The sequence below is a fragment of the Lemur catta genome, chromosome 9 (genome assembly GCF_020740605.2).
Source record: "Lemur catta isolate mLemCat1 chromosome 9, mLemCat1.pri, whole genome shotgun sequence".
NCBI lineage: Eukaryota > Metazoa > Chordata > Mammalia > Primates > Lemuridae > Lemur > Lemur catta.
This window is the reverse complement of record NC_059136.1, coordinates 40988784-41015577: the sequence shown is the minus strand read 5'-3', so window position 1 is coordinate 41015577 and position 26794 is coordinate 40988784.

The following is a 26794-nucleotide window of genomic DNA, read 5'->3' as shown; positions in this document are numbered from 1 at the left end:
GTCTATTACGTGCTGCAAAGAGCAGAGGAAGCTTCTCAGATGAGCAAGGAATTGAGTTAACTCTTTTGATCAGATTGTGGATATGTAGGAGAAAGTCATGAAGAGAGAGCATTCTAGGCATGAGGATCTGTATGAGAAAAGGTCCAGAGGCAATCTGTGTTTGAGAAGATGGACTAGACCCCCCATTTCTAATATGAAAAAAGACACCAGGAGAGTTCTTTCCAAAGAGGCCTCCTAGGCTTCTGATATGAAGTCCAAAAAGGTAGATGTGAATCTCACTTCTGACACTTATTAGTTATGAAATCTTGGGTGAGTTATTCAATCTTGGGCTCAGCACCAGGGTCCTCAGAAATGTGTTATCTCCTGTTTTACACGTCGTTTAGAACTGAATGAGTTCTGTCTGAGAAAGGGCTCTCTAACTTATTAAGCCCACTAGAAATGCAAGACATTACTTTGCTCTGGAATTGCCATATTGTTAAAAGTACTGGAAATATAGAACTCTAAGATATCTCTGTCAGGGAAATGAAACAAAGAAATGATTATTCTTTCTCAATGGCAATAAAATGGAATTCATAGAGAAGTTTAATTTCAAGTATGATTTGCCTATTTTTATTTTTGTCATTTTCATTTGGAAATCCAAATGTCATTTTAGACCTCAAAGTATTATTTTTCATTTGGGAACTCAAATCCTAGGTCATGTCATCCAAAGTCAATTCAAAGCCCATCTCGACCTGGCCCTGCTCACAGTTCAGCTGTGTCTGCTATCAACTTGGCATGCACACCTTGCACTTTAGCATGGCATACTACTTTGGATTCCTAGAAAACAATGTACCAGTGTGTCTTTGTTGTTCCTTTTGCTTCAAATGCAGTTCCATTCCTTACCCTCTTGGACAGTCATTCTTGAAGAATTGGTTTAGGTAATATCTCCACTGGGAATCTTTCTCTTATGAGTCAGAGAGTTAAGCTCCTTCCTCCTATTTCAGTAGTACCCTATTCTTAATTTGCTAACAATAATGTCAATAAGAGCTAACAATAATGTCATAAGATACCCATCATGCACTAAGCAATGAGTAAGGTAATTATACATGTTCTCAATTATTCTACTAAGAATCTCCTGAGGCATTGCTTATGATATTTTTAAATGATTATATTCATATTGTATTTATTTATATTTTATTTATTTTAATTTTGAAACAGCCTTATTGGGATATAATTCACATACCATATAATTCACCAGTATTTTTCCTTTTAGTTGATATGTTATAATTGTACATATTTATGGGAGACAGAATGATATTTCAATGCATGTACACGATGTGTAAAGATCAAATCAGTGTAATTAGCATATTCATCCCTTTAAACATTTATTATTTTTTTGTATAGTGAACATTAAAAATCCTCTCTTCTAGCTTTCTGAAAATGTGCAGGAAATTATTGTTAATTATATTTTACCACTACAGTGCTATAGAACACTAGATCTTATTCCTCTGATCTAGCTTTTAATTTTGTAGGGTATTTAAAAATTGATGATGCTTTAAAATCAAGGTCTTATTCTTATTTCCCAGATTTGGAAACTGGGACACAGAGGAATGCAGAGATGAACAAGGCTAAACTCCTCCGCTTGGCAAATAACCCACTATTTCTAAAAAAAAATGAGATATAATCACTTAATATAAAACCAGTGTGAAATAATACTAGACAAACCATAGGCTTGGGAGTATAATATTACTGGGTTCAAGGTCTTAAAGTTGTCACTTAAACAAAATATGTGACTTGGGCAAGTTACTTAAACTCTATGCCCAAGTCATGCCCAAGTCACATGTACTTATTTGAAGTAATTAATCTCATTGTTTTTGAAAATACTGGCTTATTTGTCTATTACCCCAACAAAATCATGAACTTGTCAAGGGAAGGAATTTAGCCTTGTTCTACCTCCACCATTTCCTCTGTGCTAGCCTATAGACCCATGAAGGGCGCGGTCAAAGACCTACTGAGTGAAAGAAGTGATGAGCTCTGTCACTGCCCATGTCACATTGCTATGGGAAAAGCCAAAATGCAACAGAACATCTTCCTTAACATTCACTTCCCTCAGGAAAGGTGAGTAGCCAAACAAAACTGAGTAGCTAAAACACTGGTTGCTGAGTGTTTAAATTTAGAGAAAAAAGATGGAGGACAGAATTTTCTTAAGGACAAAGCTACTTATCATTTTGTTTTGAGTGTTCCAGGAACAGAAAAGGCAGGAAATGGAAGCAGACAGAACTTTCTCATACTCTGCCCTCCTTCTCATGGGGCTAGCAGACTGTAGATCCTTCCTGGAACACCACCATATGAAAAACAGCTGCAGCTTAAATGTGGAAAAGCTACGCTCAGTCTTGTTGGGAAGCATATTTTATTAACTGCAGAGAGAAACACCCAACTTAACTACGATTATGAAAACCTGCAGCAGGAACAGAGTGGCCCCAAAGCTGTTTACTCAAAAGGGGGAAATGTAGTTCCATTTAATTTATAGTTCTCTGTTTATTACTGATTTTTAGTTATCATAATTCTTAGCTCTATCTGAACTTTATGATGAAACCTAATGAATCAGAGAAGCAGAGAGCAGGAAATAAAAAAATAAAAATACATGAGTTTCAATGAGCTAAGGTTGAATTATCAACTGTTTTTATTAAAGAATAACAAGGCATTAGGGAGGTAGAAGTTGTTTTGCATTACCCACTAGTTGGAACAAACTCATATTAGAATAGCGAGATTTTTTTTGTTACACAAGGCTCATGAAGCTATTTGTAGCTTCTTTTCCAGCATAGACTTTTTTCATAATTCACTTTAAAGAGAATTAAAACACCAAAAGTCAGTGGGCAAATTTAAGGACTCCCTGTTTTATTCTTAAATTAAAATGCAACTACTTTAAATAAATGGTTAATGTCTTCAGTTTAACTCACCCTTCTTGTTCACACACTGTGGCCCAAATTGCAAAGGCTAGAGGACACACACCAACTAAAATTGATTCCTGAATAAATTAGGAATCGCTCCCAAAAGTGACTTGGAAAAGTACAATAATTCTACATCTGTCATACGTTTTTTTCTTCTCTAAAATTATAAATGAAGATGTGCTTCTGTAACATCCCTGTCAATCACATGAGGACAACAAATTCAGAAACTGGATAGCTTGCCTTGTTGATAAGAGACCAGGACTGAGGCTGCAAACTCTTTGGGTCTCATGATTTTGGCTGTGCAGTGTATTTACACAAAAGGCGTCCTCTAGCCCAGAATTTCCCAAAGAGAATGCCAGTCACAGGTGTGCCAGAGATAAGGATTTCCTTAGCCCTTGGGGAGGCAGGCAGGGCCTAGGATGGCCTAGTCAGTTGCCGCGGCAGCAAACATCGTTTCTCTAGTGTATACCTGAGATGAGGATTTGCATATAAATGATTTAATAAGGAAGTATTCCCAGGACAAGCCTGTAAGAGAGTAGGCGAAACTGGACAGGGAAGAGAATAAAGCTAAGAAGGTGGAAATTCTAGTGAAGACCCAGCCTCAGCCTGAGGATATATTCTGCAGGGAGCTCTGGAGCATAAATCAGGATGAACAATAGATAAACAAATACAAGTGTACCCCAGATTTCCTCCCACCTTAAAAAGTAAGGAAGCTGATATTTTCTATTTCCACAATAGTTAAAGGCTTCCTGCAAGGAAAAGGGACAATCATACACTGCTGTTTCTTGGTATGTGAGGGCAATAGCCCAAGGGCAATCCTCTGAATAAAGTTGCAGGGTGTGAACCCTAAATGCAAAGCCCACAGAACCAGGAGGGATGGGAACATGGTACCAGTAAGAGAGATCTGAGGGTTTCAGGGTAGAGCAACTCCAGCGTCTACTATACTCTCATATTGCAGACTTGAGGTGTGGGGTCTGGGAGTACTCCCCTATTTACCCCAGTGGCAACAAACAAGATGGTGAGCTTTATGGGGTGCTCAGTGTTCTGTGTTGTATAGAGATTTGCTTTTCACCAGTGTCAGTGTTATCTGGGAGCTTGTTAGAAGTGCAGAATCTCAGGCCTCCTGCTGAATTTACTTAATCAGGATCTGCATTTCAGCAAGATGGTTGGGTGACTTGAATGCATATTATAGTTTCAGAGGCACTACCATAGGACATGCTTAAGTAAGTGCTTTACCTGCTGGACACATTCTAGCAGCCAGCTGCAGAATGGCACCTGACCACTGTGAATGAGAGGTCCTGGAGCTGCTGGAAAATTTCATGTCCTAGATACCCAAGGACTATGGTGCACAGGCAACAGTGTGGCTGCTCCAGGTAGAATGGGAAGAGGTCAGGGAGGAGTTCCTTGTGGGTGCGGCTCCAGTTGGCAGCCACAAATCTCTACTTTCTCATATATTGGCTCCTTCTGTTTATGGCTGGTATGCCCATTTAGTAGTCTCCAGTCTTGCTTTCACAATCTGTGCGTGCTTTGCAAATTAAAGATTTGTCATTTTTTTTTTAATGTGGAGAAAAGTTTAGAGCAAAACTTCATTTGCAGTAGCACAAAAAATTTCAACATTGCATTTGTCAATAAAAGAAAGCATGGAGCTGGAGCCCATTCTTCTAAGTGAAGTACCACAAGAATGAAAAACAAACACCACATGCACACACCGTTAAATTAGTACTAATTGATCAACACTAACGTGGACATAAGGGAAGTAACAGTCATAGGGTGTCAGGCAGGTAGCAGGGGGAAGGAGGGGACTGGTAAATACACACCTAACTGATGCGGTGCTGTCTGGGGCATGGGCATCCTTGTTGGGTGGTGCAAAGGCAATTTATGTAACCGAAGTGTTTGTACCTCCATGATACTCTGAAATATATATATATATAAAAAAAAAGGCTGGGCGCGGTGGCTCACGCCTGTAATCCTAGCACTCTGGGAGGCTGAGGAGGGAGGATTGCTTTAGCTCAGGAGTTCTAGACCAGCCTGAGAGCAAGAGCGAGACCCTGTCTGTATCTTAAAAAAAAAGAAAGAAAGAAAGAAAAAACAAAACAACTATTAGAATCTTTAATTTACATCATGAATCAGCCCCTTCTTTACAATTAATATTACTACAATAGATAATAGTAATAGTTGCTATTTACTGAATCATTACTACATTCAAGTTGCTTTTCTAAATATTTTACATGTTATTTCATTTAATTTTTGAAATATTCCCATAAGAAATATATATCCAAGGGTAACAGCTGGTAAAGGGGAGATCTAAAATTCTCAACCTGGATGCAAGACTATACAGTTTTGCCAGCAGCCTTCAGTGTTTGCCTTTGACAATGGCTTAGACTAGCTGTATAATTTGGGGCAAGTCACTTTGACTTTTGAAGTCTCAATTTTCTCACTTGTCAAAAGAAGTAGTTTAAAATGCCATGGAGGATTTTTTTGAGCATTAAACAAGAGAGTAAATGTAAAATCACTTTGTAAATGATAATATGATATGTAAATGTTAGTTGTTTCTTCTATTATCCTTATTATCCTATATTTGAATTATGGAGAGGAGGGGGATCTGACTCTCATGATCATTAATGCTGATTTAAGATTGAGGTAGATGTGTCAGCCAGGCCTCTGGTAGAGAAGCAGAACCACTGTGATTTATTATAGGGGTTTGACCTTATGCAATCTTGGGGGCTGGATAAGTAGTCTATGAATGTTTCTTGTGCCTACTCCAGGGACGGCAGCCTGAAGTATCAGGGATGACAGTCAGGGAGGGAAGATGGATATGGAATATTGGGGAACTGAGAGAAACCTGAAAGCTGAGCTGGAACCTATGAGGACAGACAAACCTAGATTGGTCTCTCACCAACAACTAGCCACCAAGGTCAAGAGCTGGTACATCTCACTGACGAGCTGTGAAGGAACAAGTCCAGCTGGGACAGCTGCGGTTCTGCCTGCTGCCACAAGCCAACAGAGTGAGCCAGCAGACCTGCTGGTGAACCACAGCAGTGCTTGACCCAATCAATATCCACCTTTCCAATGTAGACATAGAAGCTACCCCATTTCAGCGTTTCAAATCTCATGCAAATTTTTCTGTTACAAACCCTAACTCCAAAGTATCCTGGGAAGGGAATTCTGGGAAATGTTTTCCTGGCTTAGTTGATCCAGTATAACAAAGCTACCGTAAAGATGGAAAAAATCAAATATCTACAGGGTCAAGTCATTAAAATTAATAAATGAAGCAGTCTGGGTTTAAAAAGGAGAGCACATGCCACATGTGAATGGGTCAGAACACTTTTTTGGTGGTGGGAGGTAGTTGGTATTATTATTTTGTGAAAATCCTATGTGTTTTGGGAAAAATTAATATCTTGCAAACTCATACTTTTTTCCACCAGAGTCTTTATTATTTTTTTTAACTTTTTGCTAATTTCTATATATAGGAGTTTTGGGGCTTTGGGGGTCAACTTTAAAAATATTTTCTTGTATGATTTCTATTTTTGTGTTGTGCTTAGAATAATATCTGTATTCTAAGATGAAAAAATAATCTAAATTATTTTCCTCAAAGGATGAGAGAAGGTGATAATATAAGTGTCAGCTGATACTAGGCTTATTGAGTTTACTGTAGCTTATCAAGTCATTGAGCCCAAAGTCCCAATGTCTTCAGACCTTTTTGTTCCCAAGAAAAATTGGGACTACAGATTTTCATATGAAATATCACAATTGTTAAATATTGGCAACTAATTCAAATTCCCTTTTGAAATTAAAGAGGGCAGACAAGCTTTTGTGCTTACTTCTAGTGCACACTGCCTAATCATTCCTATGTCCAAGGTGTGAACTGATAACCAGGCGTTTAGGGATAAAAAAGCCTTGATTCCTGTCCTTTAGGGTCTCACAAATGAATGGGCAGATATTTAAACAAATAGTTACAGTGTAAGGAATGTATGCAACTCTACAGGAGCACAGCGTAAGAGCAGGCTTCAGTGGGAGTCAGGGAAGACATTACTTATGAGTCAATAGGTTCATACTTAGGAGAGGCAGGAGGGAAAAAGAAAAAGAGAATTTCAAGCACTGAGCACAACACAGATATTCTGAAGTGCTTTATGTGTCCCACTAAATGCACACATGTTGCCAGATGAACCCTTCTCCTCCCCGCACATTTGACCGGAGAGAATCTTATCAAGTCCTGGACATGGCTGTAGCATATTTGTTATTAGAGAAGCACAGAAACTGGAAAACATGACCAAAAACATTTGTATGTCCTGGTCTGTTTAATAGGGCTATCACATGTGTTTTAGAAAGCATGCAGTCTATGGAGCAAAAAATTGGCTTTTTTATTTTGACACTTTTTTTTTTTACAGAGTCAGGTTTTTTAAAGAGATATTGTTGCCTGGCAATCAAGAAAATGCCCATGATTTCCTTTGTACTAATATTTATATTAGTTCTTGGAAGTAAAATTGTGAGAAAATCTCGCTATTCTTAATACCCCTTCTGATGTTTCACTAACTAGTTGAACGCCAGAGTCAGAGTCATCTTGGATTCAGCCCTACCTCTGCCCAATCCCATCTGTATGACTTGGGTAAGGTGCCCCTTCACCATCTTAGTTTCTTCACCTATAAAATAGGACTATTAATAACTTCTTCCAGTATCTGTGTGTGTGTGTGTGTGTGTGTGTGGAGGGGGAGCAGGTAAGAATGTGAAACCCTTAGAATTTCTGATGCGTAGTAAGTCTCCTACATGTTATCTCTTTTATGATTAACAGAAAGGGCTCTCACATAAGCAAACTTATTTGATTGTCGCTTCAGTGCTAAGAGATAGGCAGAGAAGTTATTATTGCCATTTTCAATTTTTTTAAATGAAGAAAAAGAATTAGAGGGAAGCTAAGGAGCTTGCTCAGTATTGGATCCCCAAATTAGTGACAGAGCTGAGGCTCAACCTTCTCTCTTTGAACGGCAGATCATTTCCCTACCCCATTGCTCCAACTTGACCATGAACATCAATGCTTCAACGGGGGTGAATTTCAAAATATTTATCAACAGGGAAGAGGCTCAGGGTATGGCTTTTCACTCACAGATATGGAAGTATTTCACAGTTTTAACTGTTGGTGTATAGTAGTTAAAATATTAGTGTGGCCAGCTAACTATCAGTCTTGCATGTACCATGTCACATGATGAAGAATTCGGGAATTATAGCTTAGTCATAGTATGTCAAAATCTCTGAGTCTCCAGTTCTGTCTAGCTATGGGCTAATCTCTAGAAAGTAATCTTTTGTTGTGGTGTATTATTGGAAAGTAGGAAATAAGAGAAAATCAGAGGATTCTTTTTTTCTTTTAATCAGGTTTGTCCTATAGTATAAGATTCACACTCAGCACTATTATCTAGGGGGCTCAATGACACCAGCCTACAAGTAGGTCTCCTTGTGTCCTCCATTTACATCTTAATGTGAAATAGGTTTGAGGAATGTTATTAACAACTTTTAGACTTCTCCGAATCATGTGGTTTGTGTAGTTGCTGCTTTCACCATTCCCAGATTTATAGTGTATTTTATAATATTTAGCCCTTGGCTCATGTGAGATGGCTAAAGAGCAACTGTGTTTTTCTTCTGGTCAAAATAGGGCTCTGCTACCAGTGTGGGTACTAGGCAGAGATTCTGGAAGAAAATAGGAAGAAAGAAAAAGGAGAAGACTCTCCCTGTTGGTGTTAAAAATGGTTCAAATTTAACCATATGTTTTTACATGTTATTACTAGGACAAGGGATATGCTTTCTTTCTTTTCCTTTGCATATGTTCCACAAGCAAACCTCTGTCTTAGTCTTGTTAGTTCTTCTTTTCACATAGGTTTTTTTTTTTCTTTTCTCTTCTTCCTCTTCTTTTTTTTTTTTTACATAGAGGAGTATAGGTTAAAGAGCAAAGAGGAAAGAGATATTCAGAATCCTATCCATAGCAGTACTCAAAAATTTTTAAATAAATATATGAGTCAAATTGAAAGAAACTCCTGTCAAAACCCTAACAATAAACACTTCACATATCTCCATATTTCAATAGCCACTGAATTATCCTCAATTTGAGAGTCATTTTGAATGTCTCTGTTTAGCATGTGTGGTAGATTATATTATTGTTCTGTACCTTTACTGCACCTCCCTGGGATGAGATTACATACCCCCACCAATTTCTACCTCACTGATGTTGGGATTGGCCATGGAACTGGTTTGGGCCAAGCTTCTTTTCTTTGCATGAGTGGAAGTGACATGGGATTCTTCTTTGCAGGACATTGAAGAGCCATGGCATGGTTATGCCCTTACTCTTTCCTATTAGCCAAGAGGCCAGAATGTCCAATGGGGGCTGCTTCCTTCAGCCTGGACCATGAAATGAGCAGAGCAGCAACAAAATCATCACCAAGAGGTAAGGCAGGGAAGAAATAAACATTTGTTTTCAGCATTGCAATTTAAATTTTGTTGTAATTTATTTCAGCATAACCTAGTGAAAACTGACTAATGCAGTATGGAAACATAGATTTAAATAAAAATTAAGAATATTTCAAATTTTTCTGAACAGCTTTTTAAAGAAGACCTGGGCTTTCCTATCATCCTATATCCATCTCTACACGTAAATCACAAGGCTGGTTCAGATTTACAGTCTTGATACCAGGAAGCTGCTGAGCCAATCTCATGAGCAAATAGCTAGCCACTTGTTTCATTTTCCCTGCCACCTGGATCCACCACATGGTGTAGTATAATGATGAGAGCCATATTGATCAGGAATTTGGGCTGTGGTCTCTACTTTGATGGGGATTCAAATTTAACAATGGGAAATCACTTAACTTCACTTATTCCTAATTTCATTGCATGGGAAAAGGCTTTGATCATACATTTCCTACCTCAGGTCTTTGCAGAGGCTGTTCCCATTGCCTAGAATATCCTTACTTCTGCTCACCCCTGGCTAGCTTAACCTCCTTCAGGTTTTAACTTCCAAGTCCCATCGGTAGAGCAGCCTTTTCTGCTCCTGACCACTTTATTTAAACCAACTCCACACTCTCCTTCCTGCTCTATGATAGCCCTGTTTGGCTACTATGCAGCACACATTATTTGTGTCATTTATATATTTCTTTGATTACCTGCCTATTATCTGACTTTCCAAGGCTGTATGCTCCCCATAAATAGATGTTTGTCTTATCTTGTGCATCACTGTAATCCTAGCTCAAACCACAGTGTATGACCTAAAGTAGGTGCACAAATAATTGAGAGAATAAATAATAATGGCCCATACTTATATAGCACTTAATATATGAAAGCTCTGGTCTAAGCACCTCATGTATGTTAACACATTTATTATCAACACATGCTATGAGGCAGAAAGTATTATTATTCCAATTTTACAGATGGTAAATAGAAGGTAAAATATATTATGTAACCTTCCCAAGATCACACAGCTGGTAAGTGGCAGATTCAGGAATCAAAAAGTGAGATGGATGGGTCTGGAGTCTGTGTGTGTCCTTAACATATACGCTCTTTGTCCCACACAGTGGTTGCGAATGAACACTGAAAAGAATATGTATTTGAAAGTGGTTTGCATAAAGGATTATGCAAGCATCATAACATCAATATTATTATTTGTAGCCAACATATTTTTACTTCCTTTGCTGTATTTCAGCTAAAAATCAGAGAAAAGCTTCTGTCTAGAACTCTTTCGGCAATTCTTTTCCAAACTTTTTGAGTCAAAAATTAAAAAGCCTAGTTACTTTCAATAAAGTGTGGAAATTGTATTGATGTCAAAATGGGAGGTAGTTTCTGATAGCTCTGTTCAACATTTAAAAAATTATTATTAGATAATAACACACAGTCACTTCATCTAAAATGCTTTGCATCTTCTTATATGTGTTAGGTTCTAGAGATTCAAAGAGAAGTAAGTCACAGGCCCTGTTTTTAAGGAGTTCACAGTTGAAAAAGGAAATCTACACAAAGAGTTACATTCTTCCTACTCAAAGTGTGGTCTGTGACCAGTAGCATTAGCATACATTGTTAGAAATGCAGACTTTAAGACCTTGCCATCCCAGACCAACTGAAGCAAAACCTACATTTTACCAAAATACCTAGGTGATTGTCTGAACATTAGAATTTGACAAGTCTGAGTCTTAACTGATGTTAGAAGGAGCATATTAGAGTATATACAAATTATCAGGAAAACACAGATATTGAAACAACAGCCTGGGGGTATGGGTCTGTCCAGAGAAGGCTTTCCAGAGAAGCTATGATGCAGCTGAGGCTTGAAGGAAGAATAGCATGTATCAAGGAGGATCCGGAGGAAAGTGCATCCTAGAAGGAAGGACAGAGGTGGACATGTAGGCAGCAGGTGTACATTGAGTTCTGAGAACCTCTAAATAGTTCAGTATGTTTGGTGCTAAGAAGGGGTGAGTGTCAGGAGTTGAAGAAGAGGCACACAAGGGACAAATTGTAAGAGTCCTACATTCCATGCTCAGACATCTGTCATTCTTAAGCTGCATGTGGTTGGGAAAAAAGAAGATCAAGTATTTATTTTAGAAAGATCACTCCAGTTGCCATGTGGTAGATAGATTGCATAGAAGCAAAGAGAAAGAAGAGATGATTGTGAAATATCCAGATGACATAAAGCTGGGTGGAGTAGTTACAACAATAGATGAGAGAAGCAAAATTCCTAATGATTTCACCAGATTTGGAAATGGAATTTAACCAATAGGATGAAATTCAACAGAAAAAAATACATAAAGTTCAATATGCATGTGTGTGTGTGTTTAAATCAGTCGACAAAGTACAAGAGGGAGGCAAACAGTTTTGATGAAAGTTTGTAAAAACTTCCCCAAAATCTGTGGCGATGGATATGGTCATGACTTAGTTGACCATAAGTTACATCTGGGCCAACAGTGCACTAATGAGTTGAGTCTTTGGCTTTATAGATAGAAGCAAAATGCCTGCTCCGTGAGAAGTAACTGTTTCTCTTGTCTGACAACAGTCTCTCAACTGTGCCTTTCCCCACTCTCTACTCTACCACTTTATTAAAATGCAAATCTATGAGTCTCTAAGGGTCTAAGAACCAACACATGTTTACCCTTGAACTGGATGTCAGGAGAAATAGAGGTTTTCCCCATAGAGATTTTTATGTATTGAACCTCTTCACAAGCTTTTCAAAATGCATTCTAACTATATGCTTGCTGTTGTCTCCCACCACGGCAGAGAGAAGAGATCCCCTTGAATAAATATTTCCCTTTCTTTTATGTGTTCCCAGTTCCTAGAACAGTGCCTGACACAGTACAAATATTTAATGTCAACAAGGTGATGAATGATTAGATGAATGAATGAAATGAATGAAGAGAGTTAAACAGAACAGTACTGTGAAAGAACTGAAGGGGTACATGTAGATTGTAGGTGGACATTCCACATAAGGACATGGGAGAGCAACTGTAACATGTCTTTAAAAGAAAATGTACACTCTCATTTTCTGCTCTGAGAAGTTCAAGGTCCATTAGCAACACTTTAGCTCTTTCCACAACCCCCAAATCGTATGCCGCACATCCAGCAAACTTTTCCCTACTGAGCTCCCTTGAAGTTTCAGCGGCCTTTCCCTGGAGCCTCCCTCCTCTGTGATCTGTGAGGGATTTGTGTCCCTCCCTGGGAACTGTTCCCTGGGACAGTCACTGGAGCAATGCCTCCGGGGTGCTTCTGGCGTAATCACAGCTGGGCATCAGATGTCAGAACCCCAGGATGGATAAACATGCGGTCTCTGTACCTTCGGGTTAAAAAGCTGTGCGTACCCTGTCTGGCAGCCAGAATACAGGATTGTAAACCAAGAACACATGATGAAAGCTCTGGGCTCTGTTAGGGGATGAGCCCAGAGCTCCAGCCTGAGAGTCTCCGAAAGCCCTCTCTGCACAGCTCGTAGTGGAGGACCAAGGATGCCTGGAATTGCTGTCTGCTCTCCAGGATCAGGGCACTGTTTCTAGATTTTGCCACCCTGTCTGCAGGGCACTTTATTACCAGTTATATGTTTACTTGATAACACAAAGTGAAATCATGGAAGGTAAATGCATTTTATGTGACCCTTTAAAAGCTATGCAAACAAAATCATAGCTAAGCAAATGTTCTGCCTCCAGTGAAAACATGCAGTGAATTTCTAATGGTGCTGAGGACGTCTATGAAATTTTTCAATGTTTAGAATGATACTTAGTCTTTTGTTTATTGTATGTTTTGACAGTGGAGTGTTCCTTGCCTTTTTATCATAGCAAGTGTAGTTAGGCAAGGATAAGAATGAGGCAGTTTTTGGCTCTTAAAATAAGCCAAGCTCATAACCAGGATTATACCAGGAACATAGGTTTACTTCCTCCTCTGAGAGGGACTGGAAATGTCTAGAACTACATTTTGGAAAGTATGGGAATAGTCACAAAATGTATGCTCTGCTCTTTGAAACTGGAGAAGTCGACCAGTGAATTTGATTTATTTTTCTTTTTCCATGCTTAGCCTCAATTTCATGATTCTTTGTAGACTGTTTTTGCTTAACAGGATAATAAAGTCTCAGTTACTATTGTTGTTGTTAGGAGTAGTAGTAATAGTATTAGTAATTAGTCCCTGTGTTGAGTAATTATTCTATGTAGACAATGGGCTATATAATAATATTCTCACTTACTCTCACAAAAATCCTAATCTCAAAGTCTGGCCTATTCATGGTTAGTATTCAATCATCATAGTAGCCTAGTATGGATCAATAAATATTTTCTATCAGGTGTCAAATAGTAGCATAGCAACGTGAGTTCCAAATAATGGGTTATGCTCACATTTAAGTAAGAGTGACATATTGGTTATGAGTCACCTGTATTTTCTTCAAAGGGACTATGTCAGACAACTGTCTGCTGGTACTCAGTCTCAGAGCAATGTTTGTTCACTCTCCTTGGTACTGCTAAGGCTGGAAGCCTGAAAACTACATTTCCCAGCTTCACTTGCCAATTGACTATCAACAGTCTCAGTTTGACTGAGACTTAGAGGTTTCCAAGGACACAAGACTTTTACCGCTAAAACTTGAACATTCCTTGGCAAATGAGGATAAACTGGTCACCTTATTTGACAGTTATATTTCTGTTAGGTTATTGGGAGGCAGGCAGTCACATAGGATTGGAAGACCAGAGGAAGGTGGATGCCATTTGTGTTAATACTACTGGCAGCAGCATTGATGGGTGTGTGGAGTCAGTCTCCTGACCAGCAGAAGCAGTGTCAGCTCTGAGAGTGTCACTGGGTCATTGGGAATGCCAGCCCCTGAAACTTGTAGTGAAAGTGGAGGTTCCCTGTAGTTACAGATGTCTGGGGAATGTTAACTTTCCTCTTTTGTTTCTTCAGCCTTTCTAATACTTTGTAAATGATTCCATATATTAAATCCTTGTCTGCATGAAATACTGGTTTCTATTTTCTTCTGCTTGGACACTGATAGACAGCTCCAATGATAGACGGCTCCAGAGCCGCAAGGGAACTGCAAGAGTTAGTAGGGAAGTGAAGCGCTAGTCTGAAAAACTGTAGAAAAAGCTTAATCAAACAGATTTTTCCAAGATGTCAGAAGGTCAGGGAATAGAAATGATATAACATGGAGGACACGTGAAGAACCAGTTTACCAGCACTGCAGCAGCAATCTATTCTAAGTCTTCCTAGGCCTCTGTGAAGCAAGCGCTGGCTGTCCTTCCAAGATTGACCCAAGAACTGGAAAAGTCCTAGACCTATTGTTGGATCCCATTAACAATTAGAACCATGAGGAACAAAGAAAGGTAAGATTCGTTCCACATTTCTGCTTCTTTCTCAGTTTGGCTATCACTTCCTCTGCTTGGCTAGGTGGACTTTATTGTTCCCTGGAAATTTCCTTAGCATAGTACTCCATCATATATAGCACTATATTAACTACATGCCTGTCTCCAATATTGAAGTTTCAGTTTCTTAAAAACAGGATGTTAAATCCTCAAGGCTTGACAGTGCTCGGCATATGATACGGTGTTCAATGGTTTCCCATTTCTTTCAAAACAGAATTCAAAACTCTTACCAAGGTCACACATTGTACAAATCCTGGCCACTGCGATAAACTCATCTACTATTTTTTTCCCTTAATCACTTTGCTTCAGCCATACAGGTCTGGTCTCCTTCGTCTTCCTCAACCATGCCAAACTTGTGTCTCTTTCATGGTCTTTGCACTTGTTTTTATTTTTTTTTTAAATTTTAATCTGCCCTAAATAGTTTTAAATCAGATGTCTCCATGGCTTGCTCCCTTCCTTACATTTGATCCCTGTATAAATGATATTTTTACAGTGAGGCCTTCCCTGGCCACCCCATATAAAGTGTAACTAACTAAACACAAGAACTGCAAAACCTGCCCTCTAGCATTTCTTGTTCCCCTTGAGCTGTTTCATTTTTCTCCATAACTCTTTTCAGCATCACACAGAATATATACTTAGTAGTTATTTTTATTTCTTCCTTTTAATAGCATATAGTCTGCATCTTAAATAGAGATAGTAGATAATTATATAGGCATAGCATTTGAGGGTAACAATAAAAATTAAAGATGCAACAATAAGAAACAGACTGATTTAAAAAAATGGGCCAATGATCTTGACACTTCACCAAAGAAGATATGCAAATGCAAATAAGCATATGAAAGGTGCTCTACCTCATGTGTCATCAGGGAAATGCAAACCAAAAGGATAATGAGATACCAGTGCACATCTATTAGAATGGACGAAATCCAGAACACCGGCAACACCATACACTAATGATGATGTGGACCAACAAGGACACAGATGAAAATACAAACTGGTACAGCAACTTCAGAAGACAGTTTACAAGTTTCTTACAAAACTAAACATACTCTTTCCATACAATCCGGTAATTGTGCTCCTTGGTATTTACCCAAAGTAGATAAAAACTTATGTCCACACAAAAACCAACACATAGATGTTTAAAGCATCTTTATTCATAATCACCAAAATTTGGAAGCAACCAACATATCCTTCAAAAAGTGAATGGATAAATAAACTGTGGTACATCCAGACAATAGAATATTATTCAGTGCTAAAAATATTTAGAGCTATCAAACTATGGAAACACATGGAAGAAACTTAGTGCATATTACTAAGTGAAAGAAGCCAATCTGAAAAGCCTACATACTGTGTGATTCCAACTGTATGAAACTCTGGAAAAGACAATTCCATGGAGACAGTAAAAATATCAGTGGTTGTCATGGGTTTGAAGAGAGGGATGAATAGGCAGAGCATGGAGGATTTTATAGGGCAGTGAAATTCTGTATGATACTATCATGGTGGATACATGCCATTATGAATTTGTTCAAACCATAGAATGTATAACACCAAGAGTGAACCCTAAATGTAAACTATGTATTTTGGGTGATAATGTGTCAATGTGGGTTCATCATTTATAACAAATGCACCACTCTGATGGGGGATATTGACAATAGCGGAGGCTTTGAATGTGTGGGGCAAGGGGAATATGGGAAATCTGTACCTTCCTCAATTTTTTTTTGTGAAGTTATAATTATTCTAATTAATAAAGTCTATTTAAAAAGTTAAAACAGCTAATTTCCAACACAGAATCTCATTACAGATAAAAAATTTACAAGTAACCACTTTTGAGTCATTTAATACTCAAATACAAATCCTGAAGGGGATCCTTTAAACTAAAATTCTAAAGAAATCATAAGTATTCTTGATTGTAATACAGCTTTCCTTGGCATAACCAATACCCCTTGCCCCAGCTCCCCAGATTTTATAGGAATGAAGTATCACATTCATGCATTTATGCATGCATTCTTTAACTCATTCCACAGATGTTTAATGAATGTCTATCAAGTCACAGGCACTATATATAGTGAACAAAAATTGGTACAATTTCTGTCCTTTCATCTAGTAGGAGAAACCAATCAGATCATCAATCAGATAAATGAGAAATTGATGTTCTGAAAAGTGTAAAGATGGAGAACTAGGCTTTGCTACAAGCATTAGAAAAGGTGCCCCAAAAAGAAAGACAATCCAAGAATTGAGATGGAGATAACTGGATTGAAAACCAGTCTGACAGCCATTCATAAAGATAGCAAACACTAGACTAAGTTGTGTGGAATGGTCACAGTTTTAGTATATTTTAGACCTGTGCGACATGTTCAGAACTGTGCTAGTACTGGTAGGAATTAACACTCAGATGTTTTTAAAAATAAAGTGCATTCATAAAAAGAGCATAATGCTATGAAAAAAAAACTGCCAGAATAAGAAAAAAAGATCTTAATGATTTAAAATGTGATGGTTGAAAAAAAATTCAGTGGGGAGATTATAAAATCAATAAAATTTCCAAGAATATGTAACAAAAAATAAACATGGAATATAATGAGAAAATATTTAGAATAAATAGAAGTTAGCCCATTAGTCAATATTCTATAAATTATATTCTATAAGTAAAAGGCACAGAAAGAATGGAGAAAATAAAATTGGAACACTTACTAGAGAAATTATAGAAGAATTTTCTACAGTTAATATAATGTACACTTTTTCACATTCTAAGAACCTACCTCAGATCTATTAGGAGGGAATACATTCTTCCCCATGTTTAATATTTCTTTCTAGGCAAAGAAAAAATCTTAGTGTTACTTGAAGCCTCCTTTCAGCTGTTCCTCTGCCCCAGAGGACAGGAGGTAATTTATATCACTGGGTAACTTTATGATAAAACTGGCATTGTTTAATCTCTGTCCTTTTATTAATACTTAGGAGCAAGTTCCCCACATGAAGTAGGCAGGTATTCCTTGGGCTCCTCTAGGGGGAGACTCTGATGCTTTGGGGGTGGTATAGGCAGTACCATTGTGACTAGGTCCTGCTAATTTCAACTACAGTGGTAGGAAGACATTTGACTTTCATATTAAAGTACATTCTATAATGATGCCATAATATTGTGGCTTCTAGCTAGACTTTAAAAAAAAAATCTATTTACTGAGAATCTGCATAAGAAAAGGTGCTATTAATGGGCCTCCTGGGAGACTACGACAATGCCTGGCAAAATGAATTTTAACAAGACAAACATGCCTGCGCATATTCTGATTATTTATCGGAATACCAAAAATTAAGAGAAGTTTGTAAAATTTTCCAGACTAAAATACCAAATCACTTCTAAAAGAGTGTTAATCAGAATAATAGTATGGCCTTCATCAATAATACTGGATAAGGAAGTCAATGGAACAATTTCTTCTAATTTATGAGGAAAAAAATTCAATCTTGAAAGTCTATACTCATAAACTATTGAGTGCAGCATGAAGGTATTCATGATTCCTAAAGTTTACTTTTAATTCACTCTTATCTTGGGAAGTTATTTGAGAATGGACTAAAAAAAATTGAAGAACATAAACAAAATTAGAAGATATCAGATCCAAGTTACAGCATGTCTAATTTGGCATTGAAGAGATGTTTTGGACAGGATTCAGGATGATTCCTGTCATATCCAATAATTCAGAATGAAGCAGAATGACTTTGTGGGAAAAGGAGAGAAATGTTTTAAGGAAAAAGAGTAGTATTCAACAAAGTAGAAAGTCATTTAAAAGGATAGAAAAGTTAAAGATTTAATAAAGGCAAATAATGCCTTTAAAAGATAATAGCAAAGAATTTATGAAGAAAACCCCTAAGGCAATTGCAGCAACAACAAAAATAAACGAATGGGACCTGATTAAATTAAAAAGCTTCTGCACAGCCAAAGAAACAGTCACGAAAATAAAGAGACAGCCTACAGAATGGGAAAAAGTTTTTGCATACTACACATCAGATAAAAGACTGATAACAAGAATCTATTTAGAACTCAGGAAAATCAGCAAGAAAAAATCAAACAATCCTATCAAAAAATGGGCAAAGGACATGAATAGAAATTTTTCAAAAGAAGACATAAGAATGGCCAAAAAACGTATCAAAAAATGCTCAACATCCCTAATCATCAGGGAAATGCAAATCAAAACCACAATGAGATACCACTTAACTCCGGTGAGAATGGCCTTTATCAAAAAATCCCAAAACAACACGTGTTGGCGTGGATGCGGAGAGACAGGAACACTCATACACTGCTGGTGGGAATGCAAACTAGTGCAACCCCTATGGAAAGCAATATGGAGATACCTTAAACAGATTCAAGTAGACCTACCATTTGATCCAGCAATTCCATTATTGGGCATATACCCAGAAGAACAAAAGTCATTCTTTAACAAAGACACCTGTACCCGAATGTTTATAGCAGCACAATTCACAATCGCAAAGATGTGGAAACAACCCAAGTGCCCATCAATCCACGAATGGATTAGTAAACTGTGGTATATGTATACCATGGAGTACTACTCAGCTATAAGAAATAACGATGATACGACATCTCTTTGGTTCTCCTGGAGAGAGCTGGAACCCATTATACTAAGTGAAGTATCCAAAGAATGGAAAAACAAGCATCACATGTACTCACCAGAAAACTGGTTTCCCTGATCATCACCTAAATGTACATCAGGGAAGGATACCAATTGGATATCAGACTGGGATGGGGGGGGTGGGGGGAGGGGATGGGTGTTTGCCTACATGACGAGTGCATTGCGCACCCTCTGGGGAATGGTCATGCTTGAGGGTGCAGACCCGGGGAGGTGGGGGGGGAGGGGATCGAGGTATGAATACATGGCGAGTGCCAGGCGCACTGTCTGGAGAGTGGGAGCGGACGCGCTTGGGACTCTGACTCGGGGGGATGGGCGGGACAGGGACAATGTATATGACCTGAACTTATGTACCCCCATGATGAGCTGAAATAAAAAAAAAAAAAAAATAGAAAAAAAAAAAATAAATAAAAGATAATAGAAAGCTCTACAATGAACAAAAAGCTATTCAAAAAGTCATGATTGAAATATAAAGCAAACAACTTTTGGGTATACAAAAATCAAAGTTCTTTAGACATTAATGATAAAACAAATTTGCCTTTTGAGTGGTCTAGGAATCATAACATTGGATATGCAAGGAAGGAAATAAAATCCTAGCAAGTGATTCCCTTTAGCCAAGAATACAGTATTCACATTATTCGTTAATATAGATGTTCTATATTGATGTTTTAATATTTACAGTAAGTTTCTAGATAAAATTGAAAGTTTGATTGTAGTTGCAGGATAAAGAGTAAATGTCAACCAAGTTTAAGGGTAACTGACAGAGAGTGAAATAGAATGAGTGTTTTTGTGTTGGGGGACAAATGGGTTGAAAGGAAATTTGGAGGGACAGGCAAGTAATCTAACATCTTCACCTTCTGGGGTTGGCTTTGGTTGAAAACTCAGGTCTCCCACTAACTACCTCTCTGAGCTTCAATTTCTTCATTTACCAAATGGTCATGCTATTCATTCCTTCCTCCAGATTTGTTGTAAGATTGTATTAAGAAAATAATTGCAAAAATCACTCTATGAATTATAATTTGCTATGGAATTATAGCTATTAGTTACCCACAGGTAAAGTGCCATTTTTATATTACATAATTTTTATGCCTCTGCTTTTATAAAAGTATTGTTGTAAGCCTGGTGGGAAATACAGAGATGAAAAATTCCCCACACTCAAGAATCTTTTCTTTCCAATAGATATATGCTCACAGACCTAAGAAGAAAAAAAAAAGTATGACATAAATGCATGAAGTCAAAATTATGTGGGAAAAGGATAATGATTACTTTTGGTTGAAAGCCTCAGAGAAAGCTTCATGTAGAAGACAGGAACGTTTGAACTATACCCTGAAAGATATACATACGTTTTAGACATTTGGATTGTAGCCAGATATTCTCAGTATAGAAAACAGCGTGGCAAAGAACAAGTAGGATAGTTGAAGGGGAATGGAGAGAGTTAATGACAAGGTTGAAACATAGGCTGCTTTCATGGATGAACTTAAGCTACAGGTAAAGTAGATGCTGTCAAATAAGAGACAGATTTTCAGAAAAGAAAAAGTCTCCACAGTGTACGAGAAAAATTTCAGTAGGAAAACTAGTGGTAAGGGAAAGGAATTATGGGATAGGCTATTGTTCTTGATGATCAAAGTATAGATTGATCAAAGTATAGATTAATCAAAGAGAAAAGATTTTCTAGAAATATTTAATTTTATATATGTATGAAAATATTGACAGATACTAACTTTGTTGAGAGATGGAGTCCAGCAAAGTACCTGGGAAATCATTGAAAATAGGCATTCTAGATCACTGGGTGAAGATCTGATAATTCCTTGGGTCATCAGCCCTGACAATGGTAAATCATCTAGGAACTACCAAGAATGGCACCATCAGAAAGATGAATGGCGACATGGCCAGGGCCACTGAAGGTAGCATCACTCACTAGTATACGTTGGGTTATATTTCGTGTGTGTGTGTGTGTGTGTGTATCTGTATCTAAAAGAAAAAGTGGCCAGATTCCTGAAAGATGAGGGAAAGTTAAAGGCAGATGAGGGTAGAGAGGGTAGGCATATTAGTTTGAGCCTCTATAATAAGCTGCTCTAACACAGAGACCCCAAAATATGATTATCTGGGCATCAGCAGGTATCTGGTCCAGGTCTCTGTTTTGTGAGGTCGTCCAGTAGCCTATACTTACTCTTGCTGCTATACCATCTCCTATGATGTTGTCCTTGTTGGCACGGTTGAAACTGGTTTACTCTCATATGTGTGGTCTGGCCCAAACGAAACAGGAAGAAGAGGATGTAAGAGGATAAGCTATTGCCTTTTGAAGAAGTGATGCATAGGTTGCCTATATCACTTGTGCTTACATTCCATTGGTGAGAATTTAGTTACATGGCCACATAAAACTGTAAAGAAAGTCTAGAAAATGGGCTCTGGCTGATAGCCATGTACCTTGCAGAATCTCAGTCTCTTTCACAGGAGGGAAGGTGATCAGGTTGAGTACTTCAAGTGAGAAGCCTCTCTTAGTACCATGCTCCAGGGTGAATGCTGTCCAAGAAAGCCAGGGCTTTGGATTAAGGTTTTGTGCTAGTGTCTGAATCAGGTTAAGGAATAAAGGAACAAGCCAGCCCTGTGTTTCAGCACCCAGCTTTCTCAGGTTGGCTGCTTTCTATAATTTCATCCTCGCTCTTTCTGTGCTTTGGAGCTGCTGCTTACTATAATAACATTCCAGTGGTTAGTTGTTGCAACATGGCACATCTCAGCAGCACATGGGTGACCATTGGCCCTCCAAGGTCTATGCATCCAAGGAGCTTGAGAGGGTATGTATAGGGTGGAGATAAATGGAACTATTAAGTTGATGTACTCCAGGTAGAGACAGAGAAAATTATGACTCACTTTTACATAGGAAATATCAGTATTTGCAAGAGCAGTAACCAAAAACAATGGGAAGGGAAGTGTTATATATTGATTAAGAAAAAAATTGCAAACCACCAATTTGGAGAGCAAATGAGTCAAATATTTTATACTCTGCTTTATTATTCTTTACTTTTCCTCAACTTACAACTTGTCTAAATTAGGTAATATATCATAATTATAAAAATATTTATATAATTAGATTTAATTATATTCATTTTTATATACACATATATATTCAATCTTAAACATACTGAATGTAGATTTCTAGGGGTTGGTTCTGCCCATTTTTGTTTAGAAAAAAAAGAAAAACTCCACATGTGATTTTCTGTATTTGTGGAATATGAACACAGAACATACCCAAGAAAGTTCCAAATTAAAGAGTTAAGTATAAAGAGAAATTAAATCATAACTAGCAGAAAATATATTTGAGTAGTCATTAGATGCCTGATATGGCAACATTTTAAGCTAGAAGGCAAAATCAGAACAAGATGTGATAAACTGATTCAGCCATAAAGTTTTTAAACTTACAAGGAATGAAAAGACTAAATGATACCATATAAAATTCATATACGACGATAAAGGATTTGGTTCTATATTATACAAAATAGTGTTACAAACTGATTAAAATACAAAACAGGATCTCAATGGTTAAATTAAAAGATAATGTGTAATTTACAGACAGCGTATGCAATTTAAAAATTCATCAAAATATTTCATCATACTTTTTTTAATAGAGCTCATGTACTTACTCATTACTGGAAAGACTTACATTTATGCGATAAGTCTGACAGGCAAATTGGCAATTTATATCATGAACACTATCCTCTGATTTAGTATTGAAAGGAGACAAGAAGAATGATACCCTGTCATTTTTAGTAACAAAAATTGACAACAATGTAATCATCCAATAATAAGAAAATGGTTAAATAAAAGCCATCATTAAAAAGTTACTAACTTCATGAGCATCATACAATCATTAGAATAAAAATTATAAACACCATAAAACTATAGAGGGCAATACTTAACATAATTTTTTATTACATGTCATATATATAAAAATACTTAGTTGAAAAGTAGAAAATATGTTTATGTTGTGAACTAATTACATGGAAGTACAACCAGTTATGTATATGTGCTAGAACTGTTAGGGGACTTGAAAAAGAGAAAAAGTGTTGAGATGTTTGCATAGTAAGATTGAGATAGAATTTCCCCTTTTAAATATTTTCTTTGTATTTTTTATAATGCTGTTACTAAGCTAGAAAAACAGTAAGAAAATAACTATAGATATTTGTTCAATGGTAAACATTTAGGATTCCTAATTGAAACTTTTACAAAATAATTGCAAAAATGAGAAGGGAAGAAAAGCTTATAGAAAAATATAATGAAATCCTAATCCTAAAGCAGGGGCAGGAACAAGACTGACAATCAGAAGGAGATTAACTAAGACTTACAAGGTGCTATAGACTAAATATTTGTGTTCTCTCCCTGCCTGTTCCCCAATTCGTATGTTGAAATCTTAACCTCCAAGGTGATGGTATTAGGAGGCGAGAACTTTGGGAGGTGATTATGCCATGAATGCTGAGCCCTCAAGAATGGGTTTAGAGCCATTATAAAAGAGGTTTGAGAGATGTCCTATGCCACTTCTACCATGTGAATACACAGTGAGAAGACAGCCATCTCTCCAAGAACTATAAAGTGGGCCCTCACCAGATACCATCTCTGCTGGCAACTTGACCTTGAACTTCCAAGGCCCCAGAACTGTGAGAAATTGTTTATTATTTCTAGTCATTCAGTCTATAGTAATTTGTTATAACAGCCAGAAGAGACTAAGGTAAAAATTGATCTCAAAAAGTGGAGTGCTGCTATAAAAACTATCTAAAAATGTAGAAGTGGTTTTGGAACTGGGTTATGGTACAGACTAACAGTTTTGGGGTACATACTAAAAAAAGCCTGCATTGCCATGAACAGACTTTAAGGACAATTCTGGTGAGGGCTCAGGAGGAGAGGAGAAAAGCTGTACAGAAAGCTTCAATTGTCTTAGAAAATACCTAAGTAATCCTAAACAGAATATTGCTAGAAATATGGATTATGAAGGCCATTCTGATGAGGTCTCGGGCAGAAAGGAAGAACATGTTATTGGATAATGGAGGAAAGGCCATCCTTGTTATAAAGTGGTGAAGAACTTGGCTGAATTGTGTTTGTTTCCTAGTGTTTTGTGGAAAGTAGGACCTGTGAATGAAGAAATTGGATATTTGGCCGAGGAAATTTCTAAGCAAAGTGTGGAAGGTATGGCTTGGTTTTTTTTGACTTCATGTAGAAAAATGCAAGAAGAGAATAATGACTTAAAGATGGAATTGTTAATCAAAAAGGAAACAGAAGTTGAAGATTAGAAAGTTTTTAGCCTATCCATAGTACAAAAATAAGAAAACATGGTCAGAAGAGAATTCTCAGGTGTGGCCAAATGGCCCTCTGATATTATTAGTCAACTATCTCAACAGAAACCAGGAGCTATTGTTTAAGACAATGGGAGAATATAAAGAGGGTCACCCCATGCCTGTGGGACCTTAGGGGAACACTTCCCAGTGCCGCCTCACATTGCAGGCTCTGCTTCCTGCACTCTGGCCCTACACTCCTTGGCTGCCTCAGGTGTGGCTATAGTGGGTCCAGGTGTGGCATGGGCCAGAGTGGTTGATTCTCTGGAGGGTGCAGTCTCTGCTGATGTGTGGAGTGCATGAACCCAGGGGACATGTTTAAGAAGACAGGTCTTCCCCTCCTTGCTTGCAATTCTCAGGCAGAGTGAACTGAGAATGCAATATCCTGAGATAAGGAGGAACTATTCAGTATAGCCTAGGCAGTCCCTACATCCCTCCTAGAACAGAATGTCCTGAGCTACTTCAGTCCAGCAATCTCAGTAACTCCTGGGAGATAAAACTCAGAGCAAAATGCTTTCAGGGTTCCTCACCTGCAGTGCAAAGTGGGGCACATGCAAATGAGACACAGTCTCCTCTGGGAAGCTTTCCTGAGCCTTGGAGGGTGGAGCAATTAACCAAGGATCCTAATCTTCCATTGATTCTTGCTGTCTATTTGTGAGTAATAAAGTTGCTTTGCCTAATGTGTTATGTGACTGTTCTGTCTCACTGGGCTCATACTCTGGTAATTGGGTTTGTGCAAAACCTCTGGCAGCCGGGTTTATGCCAAACCTCCTGCCAGATCTAGGAATCTTAGCAAAAATTGGCCAAGTATTTAGAGTCCTCTCCTGGGATTGATAATTGGTGCACAGTGTTCCCCCCACAGCCGTTGATACTGATGCGTAGTATTAACATTTCTGCTTAACTGCATGTCTGACTCTACCTCAGGCCATGGGCTTAGGGACATCAGCCCTGAAGAGCCTCTGGACTTTGTTACAGAGTCACTGTAGGAATGGGGCCCAGGCAGAGAGCTGCTTCAGGGTCATCTGGCCAAGCTGTGAAGAGGGGGCTGGCCAAAACCATAGGGGCATAACAGGGCTTTCAGAGCTTTGGATGCCTAACCTCTGTCTGGCAAAGCTGTAGGGGTAGGATCATCACCCTAGTGTGTCTGGAGGTTGGGCCTCTGCCCCAGTGGGCTTGGAGGGCAGAGCATCTAGTCAAAGAAGATAATTCTCAAGCCTTAAGTTTTGATGTTATTGCCCTTTTGGGTTTTGGACTTACTTGGGACCAGTTGCCCCTTGCTTCCTTCCTATTTTTCCCTGTTGGAATGGGAACGTCTGTCCTGTGTCTGTCCCACCGTTGTATTTGGAAGCACATAACTTGTTTGGGTTCACGCATTCATAGCTGAAAAGAGATTTGCCTCAGAATGAATAATACCTTGAGTCTCGTTCATATATGATTTAGATGATATTTAGGTGAGACTTTGCACTTAGACTTTTGAGTTGATGACATGGGAGAAGGACATGAATTTTGAGGAGTTGGGAGATGAACGCTGTAAACTGACTATGTGTTCCCCCAAATTCATTTGCTGAAATCTAATCCTCAATGTGATGGTATTTGGAAGTGGGACCTCTGGGAGGTAAGTAAGTCTCAGGGTAGAGTCCTCATGAATGAGATTAATGCTCTTACAAAAAAGGCTTCAGAGAGATTCCTCACCTCTTCTGCCATGTGAAGTCACAGCAAGAAGACAGCTGACTATATACCAGAAAGCAGTTCCTCACCAGACACCGAATCTTCTGGCACCTTGATCTTGGACTTCCTAGCCTCCAGAACTGTGAAAAATAAATGTTTGTTATTTATAAGTCACCCAGTCAAAGATAATTTGTTACAGCATCCTGAATGGACTAAGACAGATGTTAAATGTCTATGAGAGGCGGAATAAGGATTCAAGTGTGACTGAAGATTTGAGCATGAACAAGTGGATAATAGAGGTACCATTACCCAGAAATAGCACTTCCTAAAGACAAAGGCTGGTATAGTGATAGTTGTAGCCTATGATGTGTTTGATGGGACTTTTTGCTTTTCACCATTCA